Consider the following 14155-nt stretch of genomic DNA (forward strand, 5'->3'; position numbering starts at 1 on the left):
ATTTCACCTGTTTCTTTTTGCTTTTATGATGTGGCTACTAGAAAAATCTAAATGACATGGGTGGCTTGCATTATATTTCTATTGGACAAGGCTGCTTCGACTGTAAGACCATGTAAGAGGCCATGTCTCATTCATCTGTGTACCCTTAGTACCCGATACAGACACACACGTGGGCGCTAAGAAGTAGCAATACAGGTGTCATCTCCTATTGTCCCTGTCACTGCCTGCCTGTCTGTCTCTACCAAGACGCTGAGCACAGAAATGGTGCCCCACCTATCACAGCACTTGGCAAGAGGCAGACGCAGAAGAAATGTCAGAGAACGGAGGCAAAGGAAGTATTTTATCTAAATACATAGGGATTCTTAAAAATTTCATCTTGCTTTATTTCAACTTGGGGACTACTGATGTGACATGGAATCCTTACGCCGGGGGGGAAAGAGCGGAGTAGCTGCAACACACTGGTGGGTCTTTCCAGTTAAGACGGAGGAAGTAAGCAGAGGAAAAGCTTCACAGATGGAGAGATGGTGGCCATGTTCCCACGGCCCCAGTGGTCTGTAAGAAGAGGGACAAACTTCTTAAAAAGTCGGTAATTAGAAAAACCACTCTGGGCTGTGCAAATAAACACAGGACAAATGACGCAGAATGTAGAGACTAATATTCACACCAGTACCAATTAATAGCTGTGTCTGTACTCTGAGGTATTGATCAAGATGCTGTTAATTTCAACTTTGAAAAGTCTTTCTGGTTTTTTTTCTGAATGTAGAAATAAAACTGGCTCATTGTAAGAAAAAAAAAAAGAATGTAAAGAAGACCCCAAGCCTCACAATTATATAGAAATGTTAAAGTGAAAAGTCAAAGTCTTCTGTGACCCCATTCCAAACAATAACCCAAGAACCACTAATGATAGTTTTGTGTTCTTCCTCCCGGCTTTTCCATCATACAGATACTGTGTTTCCCCAAAAATAAGACCTAACCGGAAAATAAGCCCTTGCATGCTTTTTCAGGATGACATCCCCTGAATCATACACCCATACCGAAATAAGCCCTAATGCGTCTTTTGGAGCAAAAATTAATATAAGGTCAGGTCTTATTTTCGGGGAAACACAGTATGTTCTTTACTTTTGCCTTTGTTTTTGTTTTTTTTTACACATAAATGAGATTACATTCTAAATATCATTGTGCAACTTACTTTTTAAACATGCAGGTATATTGTCGACATTTTTCCATGTCAGCATATACAGACCTATCCCCTTCTTTTTAGCTGTAGCACAGTGTATCCGCTTATTTAAATAACCTCCCTTATTCCAGGACATCAGCAATAAGGACCCCTTTTTGCTCTTGCAAAAAGACTGCAGCAATAATAATAATAATAATAATAATAATAATAATAGTAATAAGAAGAAGAAGAAGAAAGAAAGAAAAAAAAGACTGCAGCAAACATCCTCAGACATGTCTGCAACTTTTGTGTTTCCGTAGGAACACAAATAGTTCCATGTATGTCCTAATGAAGACAGTACAGCTAATCAGAATAGGACCACCTATATTTAAAAACAAAAACAGATTAGGGTAGGGATGCAAGGAGGGGGTGGTGATGATAATGGTGGGTGTTTCGGCTTGGTTTGAGGATTTGTGTAATGATGAAAGAAAAGTCCATTTAGCATGAACCTCAGCTTCCAGTTCTGTCATTCTAAAACGGTTACTTTTACACTTAACCTAAATTAGATGTATCCTAAAAGCACCATTTTGCATCCAACTGTGTCAAGTTTAAGAACATCGTCTTACCTGGATCCCAGTAAGAAATACAATTGGATATCTCCTTGGGTCTGGCATTCACTGGGTCAGTTTCCACTTTTTCCTATTGAAGGAATTCCGAGTTCTTTAGTTACACAGGTAACTGTGGTTTGAAATTCAAAACAATAGCATGTCTTCCGTAATTCTCCTGAGAAAGAAAAATCCCAACAGCAAGCAATGCCATGGGGGTCTAGACGCCCTCCTGGCTTTGCCTTCTACGAGTGTAGTAGACGTGTCACACATCTCCCCTCACCCGTGAAATGGTGCCGCCTACTTTGAATTGTTATTGTCAAGATCACAGATAATGTGTGTAAAGCACACAGGGAAGGTACGTGTTCAAATAATGGCAATTAGTCTTATTTTCTATTGCAACCACTAGGAAGGAATACCAAGCAAAGGTGATAAAAGTCAGAGTCAATGAGGAGAAAATCCAGGGAATGTTAGTAGTCCATTTGGACTTTTTTTTATTGCAGCGGCTTTGATACCTGGTTTCTATGGTGCCGAGAACTAATGTCAATTAAGGGAACACTACCTGCCAAGTTCTGTACGAGGAACATTACATACATCGTCCCGCTTAATTCTCACACGTTTGTAAGGTATGTCATCTTTTCCTGTTTTATAGATGGGAAAACTAAGACGTAGGTTTCATGTTTAACTGGCTTCCTCAGATTTATCAGTCTAGGAAGTGGACAAGCTGGTGTTAGAACTCAGGCCAGTTCATCCCAAACCTATGCTTATCCAGGTACCAGGCTGCTGTCCACCACACCAGGCTGCCTCACGAAGTCTTCACGAAGTTTCTTATCTTCTGCACATTTTTCTTTACCTGACCCCACTCTGATCACTGTGGCAGATTCGGGGCCTCCGTCTTGCCTTGTTTGATTCTCTGCTGTATCATTCAGGACTCTCTGAGCTGCAAGTGACAGAAAGTCAGTGCACACTGGCATACGTGCATCAGGGACAAAATTGGCCTGTACACAAGATGGACTTGGACTTCAGGCATGGCTGCAATCAGGTGCTCAGATAGTGACACCAAGCTCTGTCTATCTTTCCTGCCACTCTGGGTTCTGTGACTGGCTTTACTCTCAAAGGCCTCTCTGCTCTAGACAGAAACATTGCAGCCCATGACCCCCGGGGGTAAAAAAGCACCCTTCCTCTCTCCCAGTGTCTCTGTGGTCCATAAATCACGTCTTAGTGAAACTCACGTGGCCATTCCTCAACCAATCCCTGTGGCTTGAGGTGTGGTGTATCTTGTTGGCTAGGCCTCCGTCTCAGGCTCACCCCTGGGACCAGGGCATTTGAGGTCAGCCTTATCTGAGTTACAAAGAATGGTTCCTTATAGAACACAAGATCCTGTAATGAAAGGAAAGTCAAAAGAAGTTCTGGAGAGCCTCTGCAGAATGCTTCTTGTTTTTCACTCACCAACAACTCATAAACCTATCTTTTACCTGAGAAAGACTCATATTTTAGATACATAGGGATTCCATAATGTCTTCTTTTTTGTTATTTCTCTTGCATTATTATGTACAGTCTCTATGAGATGTCTACAAACCCTCCTGGACGTGGTATATCCTGCCTCCTCTTCCCACCTGATTAGCAGTCATTTTTTATGCTTTTGTTTGCAATTCACTGAAAGCTGTAATTAAGTGAATTTCCATGTTGATAGGGCATATATTCTAAGAAGAACAACAAAAGCAAGTATGTTTGTAACAGTTTATATATGATAAAAATGAGAGAGATTTTCTTAAATTTGAATATAATCATAAAAATTTACATGACTTTACCAATAGCAAGTTGGGAGGCTAAAATAAAAAATCTTTAAGTATCAGTAGTAAAAAATATTTTTGATCAGCCATTCTAGAAGCTTCACGAAGGAAGGAAATATTAAGTTACCTTTCTCTTCTCCCTTTAGGCTAGGACATGACAAAACTGTTATCAGGTGAAGAGGTAGTGAAAGAGTTTGCGGCCAAAAGATGTTTTTAAAAGCAAAAGTTTTTAAAGATGTGCAGTTAACAAATGACAATAATAAAATTAATAAGACAGTTAATAAAAATATTTTGTTATTTTTCTGGATTTTTCTGATATTTGTGGTTCTGTGAACTTTAAAAATTTTAATTATGATTCTCTCGATTTAAATAAATATTTACGTTTGTAATAATTTTCTAATCATAATTTTGATTCTTTTTCTCACAGAGGATCCCCCCAAATCTAAAAAGTTTCAGGCCCACCCCAAAACCTGGATCCATGGCTGGTCAAGGGAGGAACTTTTGTTTTACTCACCGCTGGTGAGTCTATGTTTCTGTGTAAGAGTCCACGCAAAGAAGACAGGATTTGTTCCTTCGGAGCTGGAAAATTAGTGTTTGAGCCAGCCAACAAAGAAGGCAGCATGGAATTATAATAGACAATAGACTTTGGTTCAATTTTTGGCTTTCCAGTGGACTGAGAAAGCTCTGACAACTTACATATCCTTACTTATCCTAGTGAGTGTTGTCATCTGTAAAATGGGAACTTTGGGTTAGATGAGCTCAAAACTCCTTTCCAGCACTATGTTTCTGATTTTAACAGCTAAGTGTTGTTAAGTCAAGCGATTCCATGACTTGCTCGGGAGAATACAGAAGGGCTCATGAATTTTTGATTTGTAAATGACTGCTGCTAAGTTTGTGAAACCCGATCATTCTCATAAGTAGGTTAAACATACCCTTCATATATTATTTGCACTGTTCAATTATTTAATACAGCCTTTTTTTTTCATAACAGGGCGAAGGTAAACTTTTGCACCGCCCCTTCTGTATACAGCAAGCACGCGTTCTGCAAAAGTGGCATCCAACGCAGTTCTGCTTCACTGATAAAACTATACCACCACGTTCATGTCTACATACTTCCTGACTCTTTAAGTTATCCTTATAAATGTGATCCCGTTTTTATCTCCAACAAATTCTTAGTGGGTACACCAAGCAGGGGTAATTATCTCCGTTTAACAGATTTGGAAAATGAAACGGAAAAAGGTTAAATCACTTTTCTATTAGTTTGTGTTGACTAGAGACAAAAACAACTGGAATACAGGGCCTCCAATGCCCACAGCCGCTATGAAGGTCAGTACACGGAAAAAAATGTCTCTGATCAGAAGCAGACGCTCTGGTTGTCTGGCATATATTAGCCAAAAGCCCTAGGATTTTATGTAAATGGAAACATTCCTCTCTGCTGGCTCTTCCTCTGTACTTTCCTTCTACCTCATTCCTATTCACTATAGGTTTCACGTTTGTTTGTTTTTTTTAATGTTTTTCAGCTATAGCCACCAAATTATTGATGAGCCCCACCTGCACTGTTTGAAGCCATTAAGCCCATCGTCAGCCTGCCTGTTCCACCTCTGGACCAGGTCTTCCCATGATGCATCTGACTACCTCTGTTCATAGGCTTCTCCCTCCAGGAAGCCTTCCCTGACCACTACCTTCTCCCTTACACATCCCACCTCAAGGGCAAGGTCCATTGTCAAGCATGGGTGGCAGAGTAGCACCCATGCAATCTGAGGACAATACTTACCCATTGCTGGGGACAGATCTGGAATTCATTTTAAATATAAGAGGAAAGACCGTCCCTGAAGGTAAGGGAAACATGGTCCTGAACCCCCTGCCAGCCCCAGGGCACAGCTAAATGTGCTGGCCAAGCAACTAGTAACCATCAGATAACTCAGAGTCTGTAGAACAAGATAGCACGTGTGGGCATGGGTTGGCTGGCTGGCACTGGCTCCTTCTCACTGACTGATTCTGCACTGGGTGCTGGAGATTAGGTGATTTATTCGGGTGCAGTGAGGCCACACAAAGAGGACACAGGCACTTCTTGAATGGTGCACCTCAGCGTGTGTGTACCTGCCTGCTCAAGGGCCTCTACTCAAATATTGATGACCAGCAGGTTTGTCACAGTGCCCACGCAGCCAGTGGCCACCTCTCTGCTCCATCCTCTCAGTGAAATGGGAGCTCCCCATGAAAGACAGGCCTGCTCAGGCAAGAGCAGCATTCCTAGGCAGTGCCACTCTGACAGCTCAGCCTGGAAAGCAGGACAGCTCACAGGGGTGTGTACCAGCATATATGTACACTTTCTCACTTGTAGGTGATACAGGACTCCGCTCTGGGCCCATGTCTTTTCATCGGAGGCATTCTTGTTGAGATTCACTCTGTGGTGGGGTCTGTCCAGCTTAATTTTCTGTCACTGTCCTCCATGATGACAGGAGGCGACTGGAGACACTCGGATTCACCAATGCAATCAACATTTCAGCCCCCATTAACACAAATAAAATCCAAATGTAACATGAAAATTGCAATATCCACTTCTGGCTTGTCAGAATTTCTAATGGAGAAAATCACACCTTGGTTTTATTATCTACCCGAGTGCTGCTTTGGAAGGTCTCTTTTGAGCTAACGTTTCATATCTATGGTGAAATTTTATTTTTGTAGTGTTCGCTGTACATTGATGCCGGTTCCTGGCCTTTGACAAAAATAATTTACAGCTACCAGAAAGGAAGGACGAGATGGCGCAGGAAAAGATAACTCATGCTTAATGGACACCATTACAATGCCAAGGTCTGTACAATGAATATGTCTCTTTTATGCCTCCTTATATCCTTAAGAGGTCAGTATTAGAATCCCCATTTCACAGATGAGTAAACTGAGGCTCCTAAAAGTTATGCAATTCATCCAAGTTTACACAGGGAGTGGATTCTGGCCTGCTCAACCACTAAGACCCCTCTTTAATGCCCAAATCTGAAAGTTAATGATAACTAACAATTTGTCAACTCTAGGCACTCTTGGCCCTCAGCAAATGAAATCCATCTGACTTGCAAGTTGCTTAAATACTCACAAGTCCGACATTCCATCGCAAGAAGGCAGACTCATAAAATAGTTTGTGGTAAAACTGCTGATAACGGCTAATCTTCTAGACAGACACACAGAACAGAGAGTTCATTATTTTTCTAACTGTTCCTTAATGTTAATGGACCTTGGTCGATGTCTAGTCCTGGCATAAAGAGTCTGGGAATTTAAACCAAAAACTCGCTCTTCTCTTTGATGGTTAAGACCATCTGTTTTGTCATTCAACGCCGTGTCCTGCTTTCCTTATCTATAAAATGAGCACAATAAATTATGCTGAGGGTGTAATGAGACTACATACACAAAAGCTCTCTTTGAAACTATATTTCAGGTGTCTTGGCTTTCCCTTAAGAAATACAACCAAGGTGTGAAATAGATGCACAATGGAATAATAGTTGATGATCATTGACTATTTACTATGTGCAGGCTTTGTGCTAAGTACCTGAGAGTCTTCATGTCATTTAATCCTCCCAACACAAGGAGACAGGTCCTAGTATTACCCCCATTTTACGGATGGGAAAAACAAGGCACAGAAAAGTAAAATACCTTCCAGGTCACATAGGTGAAAAGTGGGGGAGTTGGGTGGGATTCTGAACCAGATGGTTTCCTTCCAGAGCCCATGCTACTAACCACAATACTACACTGCCTCCCATATATTAAGAATAATAAATAAAATGACAGTCAAGGCGTTAAACAGTTAGATTAATTATCAAAGGGCAGTCATTTAACCTACATGCTCCTGCCAGAAGATTCCAGTCCAAACACATACCTGGCTACGTTGGCACCTTGGAAGATAAACTGTGAGTCCCCAGTACCAACCTGTAAGGTCTCAGTTCTTGGCAGTTCCCTGCCAGGCTCACCCTGTTTCTTTCCCTCAACCTCCATCACCCTCAGGTATTTGTCTCAGCTGATTCTCCATGGCTTGCCGTGTCTACCATGCTGGTCCTCCTGCCTGACTCTCCCAAGAAGCCTCCCCAAACCCCAGGATTAAGCTACCTGTCTGTCTTCTGCTGGCCCTCACAGCAAGCACCCTGACTTCCTCTTGTTCTGACAGGACCTCACCTGGTGAAATCCTTTCCTTTCCCTGTCATATACACCTCAAGGTTTGTGCTGCATTTTAGTCATCTTTGTGCTTTCAGCACTTCATACTGCCCACATTCAAATCTGTCCACAGCCAGTCTTTAAAAATTGCTAGATGATGGTATCTCGTATTGGACCCTGGAACAAATAAAGGACATTATAATGGAAAGTATAATCCAAGTAAAGTCTGTAGTTAGGCTAGTGGTATTGTGCCAACCTTAACGTCCCAGTTTTGGTAAATGTAGCATGGTTACGGTTATATAAGATGTTAACACTAGAGGAAGCTGGCTGAAGGTTATATGGAGACCTTCTATGCCATCTTTGCAACTCTTCAAGTAAAGCTAAAATTATTTCAAAATAGAAAGTTTAAAAATCAATCATTAGATGGCTTTGCAGCCTAGTATGCAAGGCCACCCTTTTGGCGTCAAAAAGACCTAAGTTAAAATCCTTACTACAACATTTACTACACGTAGGTACTGTGTAATCTCAGGCACATCAAAGTGGTATAGTCTCTCTGAACCTGACTGTGGAATGGCCTGGCACAGTGGAAACACTCAAGAAATGGTAGTTGGTTTTATTGCAGTAGGTTTGATCATTCATAATAACCAAGTGTTATCACTGAAACGATATGTTAAGAATATGACCCAAACTTTCCTTTTCAAACTTCCTCTTACTGCACATGCCCAGCGTCCTCACACACCCTATACTTAAGCCACGCCCACTCATCCACCCCACTGAGTGTTCTAGCCACTGTTTGGGTGATACAGCAATGAGGGAAACAGGCAAAGAGCATTGTTAGGAACAGCTTTACACGCTAGTGGATATAGACAGGCAATAAATAAGTAAACTACGTAGTGTATTGGTTCTCAGAGTGAGTGCCCCATCCAGCTGCATCAGCGCCACCCAAGAACTTGCTAGAAATGCACATTCTCAGGCCCCACCCCCGCTACTGACTCTAGGTGATTCTGGTAAGTACTCCGGTTTAAGAAGCCCTGAAAAAGTAAGTCAGTGTTAATGGATTTTAGAGAAAAGTAAAGCTGGAAATGGGGTGGTGGTATACCAGGGTGAGGAGGGGGGGTGCAATTTCAAACAGGATGGTCACAAAAGCCTTATTCTGAAGGAGTAAGACAGAAAGGAGATCAGGGAGTGAGCCTCCAGGGTATCCAGGGAAAGAGCGTTTTAGGTAGAAGGGATGGCGAATGCAAAGGCCCTGGGGCAGGAGTAGGCCTGGGGTGTTCAAAGAACAGCAAGGAGAGCAGTGCCGCTGGCCCCGGGGTGAGCGGAGGGGAGAGAGCAGAAGGAGAAATCAGGGACTCCAGACTGTGCAGGGACTCGTAAGCTACTGCAGAGTTTGACGTTTCCATATTGAACCATGGTCCTTCCAAAAACACTCTGCCTTTTCCTATATAGGCTAGAGCCCTCCCCCATTCCCTCAACCCCCCTGCTGTGCCTACCTGTCATGGCCCCAGCCAATCCCTTCTCTTCCTTTGCTTCCCCATCTCATGCTGCAGAATGAGCCTCTCCCATGTCTAACTTCCATAGACACGTTGGTTTAGCCCCCCCAAAAGCTACAATCTACCCTTGCCTAAATATAGGTCTTGCCTATATTTTTCCCTGTTGGATTGTGTCCACATGAAGCAGAAATTTTGTCTTTTCCCCCCATTATTCCCAGGGCTCATCGCAACGTCTGGGCATTGCAATGCTACAGAAACAGTTACTAAATTTCCCTTAATGCAACAGGATAGAAATCAACACCTTATTGGCACTCAATAAATATTACAAATGTTGCCAATGATTTTGCAATTTGCCCTCCGAGGTAATAAGAAAAGAAACTCATAGATTTATTCACAAACCACCAAAGCATTTTGCATGCAGTTGCAGGGCTCACCCAGAGTTTGCCTAAAATCTGCACAGCCACTCCTTTTTCCCAGCATGCTCCCTTGGTGTCTGATGAGCCGACCAGTCCTATGTTGGCAATGGCTCTGAGGATTTCCAAAGAGTATCAGCAATTTACAGCGAGCCTTGGGCCAGCATGGGCCATGGCGGGAGGTGGGTTTGAATTCCAGGTTCACCATCCACTGGGGGCTCTTCCTTTTTTACTTTTCTTTTAAAAAATATCACGAATCCCTTTAGCATCTGATGAAGCCTATAGGCCGTTTCCAAGTCCTAGAAGGTTTTAAATGCATAACATAAAACATATAAGATTATGGAAGAAACACGTTTTACTGAAATATAATTGAAATTATGTTAACAGTTATCAGAATATTAAAAAAAATAATTTGTGATAGTAATATTTGCCTCTTTATGAATACATTAAGTAACAAGATCTAGAGGCAAGTTTAATAAGTGTTGGAATGTTGCCATGATGATAAGCATGAAAGATATTTTGAGATATTCACACCGACTATAATATGACATGAAATGATCGGCAATTCCTAATACTGACAGAGATCTAAGTACTGCCATTCCTACACTAGTTCGTGGGTTACGTTCATGATTGAAGGAAATGCCAGATTTTAGTCTGACTCTAATTGTTAGAGGTTAGTGGGAGAAACAGATTTTTTTTTTTCTATCCTATTTCTTTGTATGCTATTCAAAGACCCCTTAGCCCCAGAATATAAGTTGGGATAAATTACTTTACCTCTCTTAGTATCTGTGTTCATAAAATGATGCTTAATAGATGGCAGCTATTATTTATTTATTTATTTATTTATTTATTTATTTATTTATTTATTTAGCAGATTAGAAAAAGATATGCGGTAGTAGTTAAAGATTCCCCATCAATAGTCTGGAATATACTCTGGGTCATTTCATGGTTACAACCAGTCCTATAAGTGGACTCATTTGGCATTCTTCTTTTTCAGTTGAGAATTGCTACCCCCGCAATGTCCCTCGTCGGCCTGAGATGTCACCTTGAGAGAAGCATGCGTGCCTTTGGGGACGAAAGATTTTCAACTTCTCGAGGCTCCTAACAAAGGGTCAGTACTCCCCGTGACCCATCACCCTGCGCTCTAGCCATCCTCACCGAAGTCTCAGGTTAGGGAGTGGGACATTGGCGAGCCCAGGAGGACATGTGGGTGGCTACAAAACAAGGGGACACATACTTGGGACAATCTACCCCAATTCACCCCTCTCCCAGAGGACCCTTTATGAAGACTAAACTGTTTGCCAAACAAGATCCCATTCAGTCCATAGTCAGGGTCTCAAAGAGGCTTTGCTTAAAATTCAGCCTACCTACCAGGTATGCTATTTCATTCTCCAGTTAGTTTCCATCCTAAAATGGTTTCTTTACTATCTTCGAGTGACGTTAAGTTGGTTTTCAAGCACTTGAAAGGTGTTTCCACTGGGCCATCCCCTCCAGAAGCGATCTCTTCATGGACCATGCGATTTCTTCAAGCTCCATAGTGCAAATTTTGGTGTGGTCAGAAGATGGAATCTATTCACACACAGACTGCTGGGTCCCACCCTCAGAGATTCTGATTCACTGGGGTTGGGGGTTGGGGGGCTGAGCATTTGCATTTCGAACATACTCCCAGGTTTCCTTACCTTGTGAGCCCAGTTTCTTTATCATTAAACCAGGGCAGTACCACCTCCTTTACAGGAATGTTGAAAAGATTAGAAAAAGATATGTAAATATATTCAAAGCACTAAGCTCCCCGCAGAAATTTAATAACTAGTAATTAATTCCCACAGTGGGACATTGTGGAGAGAAAGCTTTCTGGAGATGACAGTAGAGCTGTCTTAAAGAAGCAGCAGAAATTCCCTGAGGGGGAGGGGAAGAAGGGTGTGCAAGGTGTTCCCAGCATAAATAAAAACAACTGTGTGCAAAGGCCAAGATGCGTGAAAAAACACAGCTAATTCAGAAAGCTGCCAGAAGTTACACTTGGCTGAAGCTAGTTCATGGATCGTGTGTACATATGCAGGGGACTTGATAGCAAGGGCCTTTTGTGCTGTGGAGGGCAAGAAATGGCTGGCCAAAATGGAGTCACTTTTGCTAAGCCACCTCACCAAACCAAAACATAATAACTAACTTCACTGCAGTTTCAGTCTCTCCCAGGGGTAGAATTTTAAACCAATCTGTCAGAAATTTCCTGATCAACACTGGCGAGGTAATTGGCATGATAAAACCCCTGCCATTTCCTTCCCCGCAAAAGATGACCTGGCCTAAAAATAATCTTTTTTTTTTTTTTTTTTTTTTGGGGGGGTGGGGGCTAATAACTTGTCTGCCCCAAACTTCTGCCTATAAAAACATTCCATTTTGTACACCCCCTCAGAGTCTCCTTCTAGTTCCCAGATGGGATGCTGCCCGATTCTTGAGTTGCTTAATAAAACCAACTGGATCCTTGAATTTACTTGGTTGAATTTTGTTCTTGTTTGTTTGTCTGAACACCGTTTGTTTTTTAAAATTTTCAGTTATAGTTGACACTCAATATTATTTTATATTAGTTTCAGGTGTACAGCGTAGGGGTTAGACATTTATATGATTTATGAAGTGACCCCCCATAAGTCTAGTGCCCACCTGGTGCTATACACAGTTACTACGATATTAATGACTATAGTTTCCCTATATGAATTTTGTTGTTTAACAGTGCTTTACTAAAGACTTTCAACTCTATTCTAAAGGAGATGGGAACTCATTGAGGTTGTTTCAAACAGTCATGACATGAAGTAGGGATAGCGTAGTGAAGGAGGAAGGAGTCTGGGCTGATGACAGTTCTCTTCTGAGTTTATGTGTAGGTGACAATGGTGCAACTGACCAGAAGTACCACAGAAGAAAAAGCTAGCTGGGGAGAAGAAGGTAAGGAGTTAAATTTTCGATATGTTCAATTCAAGGCTCCAAGACACCCACATGGAGATTCTAAGGGGTCGTTAGACCATGTGACTCGAGATGTCGTGAAGAAATTTTGAACGATAGATTTAGAAGACCTCAGCACTTAGGTGGAAGTGAGATCCACAGGAACCGATGAAATAGCCCAGGGAGTACGTAGCATGAGAGAAAACCTGAGGACTGAACTCTGGGAAAAACAATGTTTATGAGCAATCTCTAATGGAGCTCAAGTCAAGGTTAATGAGAGTGGTCAGGGCCCCTGTTTCCTGTTCTCGTAATATCTGTACACAAGCAAAGTCTGGTTTAAATGGACATCAAGGTCAGCCTTGGTCAGTGGTACCCACAACAGCCAATGCAGCACTTAGATGGTAGAAGCGATGCAACGAAACCTCCCCAGCCGGCCATCAGGACCGGGCAGGGAGTCAGGAGGGAAGACACAAGCTGATAAAAATTGGGGGTGGTGGTGAATGTGATCATCAGCGCTGCCCCTCCTCATTCCTCAGTTGGCAGAGTCTCTAGAGAAGCGGGTCCAGGAGCAATTGCCCCACTCGGTCATCCTCTAGCGATGGGTCTGTTCTCCAAAAACTGGTGCAAGAATGAGCTCCCTGGATTTGCCGAAGCTCAGAAATCATCTCCCAGGAGAAAGATACTGTGAACCATGAGTCGTCACAAAAATAAATACTGTTCCCTGTCCTCTTTCTTAAGACTCGCAGGACAACCACAAAGGTCCTATTTCCTACTACCCAAGCTATCCTACGCCAGCGGGATCCCTCAGAAACCCAGGCCTGAGAGTTTGCCTTTCCGGACACAGGTTTCTGAACTGGGGAAGAAATGCAAAGGCCTGCCCTGCGAGCCCAGGTAAGAAGACGGTGAATGAACATAGAACCCTAGTACGGAGTCTGGGCTTTCTATGTGGGACAGAACAACAGAAAAGCACCTGGAAAAGTTTACCGGGGGAGGAAACACTCCACCATACGTAGGAGGTCCGTGATTAGAACACAGCCCAAGGATATCCGTGTGTCACCCCATCTCTGCTTGAGGAGATGTAGTGCTTACAAAAATATAAACCTATCAGACAAAGTCGGGCAATTCCAAACTTCTTTTTCCCCCTTAAAGAGTGAATTTCAGTAGAAGTTCATCCTCTCTCGTTTTAATGAATATATCATGCAAAAAATGAGGCACGCCTCCATTAAAATGAAAAAAAAACCTTCGTTATCCTCAGAGGTGACTCCTTCGAAGAAAACGTGTGACCGAACTCTTGAAAGAACAGAACCCCTGTCCTGATTTCACAGAGATTGGGCCTAAGGCGTGGAAGTTCTCGGAGGCTCTGACAGGACTGTCACAGGCTAGGAACACAGGGGAAATGTTTAGTCAGAAGGAATGAAAACACAGTGTACGGATGGAAATCTGATCTCCGTAGTCCTATCTTTATTATAGCTGGAAGGGGGTTGGGGTGGGGAGAGGCAATTCTAAAACCAGCAGACTGTTGAAACAGAACTGTAATGGGGTGAAAGGCTTTCCTGGGGGAGACGTGGCTTCTCCAGCACTCAGTAAACACCTGGGCCCAGCCAGGAGCTGTGGTATTCAGGCCCTTAGG

General features: G+C 42.6%; 1 long non-coding RNA gene across 1 annotated transcript; it reads left to right on the forward strand.

Moving 5' to 3' along the window:
* The first annotated feature begins 1540 nt into the window (after positions 1 to 1540).
* Positions 1541 to 13488, forward strand: LOC141568689 (uncharacterized). The gene is made up of 4 exons (XR_016021763.1): positions 1541 to 6365; positions 10595 to 10708; positions 12468 to 12528; positions 13264 to 13488. It is a non-coding gene; the product is annotated as an uncharacterized LOC141568689 (long non-coding RNA).
* The last annotated feature ends 667 nt before the right edge of the window (positions 13489 to 14155 follow it).

Source organism: Rhinolophus sinicus, chromosome 7, assembly GCF_057876585.1.
Source record: "Rhinolophus sinicus isolate RSI-liver-muscle chromosome 7, RSI-T2T, whole genome shotgun sequence".
Classification (NCBI taxonomy): Eukaryota; Metazoa; Chordata; class Mammalia; order Chiroptera; family Rhinolophidae; genus Rhinolophus; species Rhinolophus sinicus.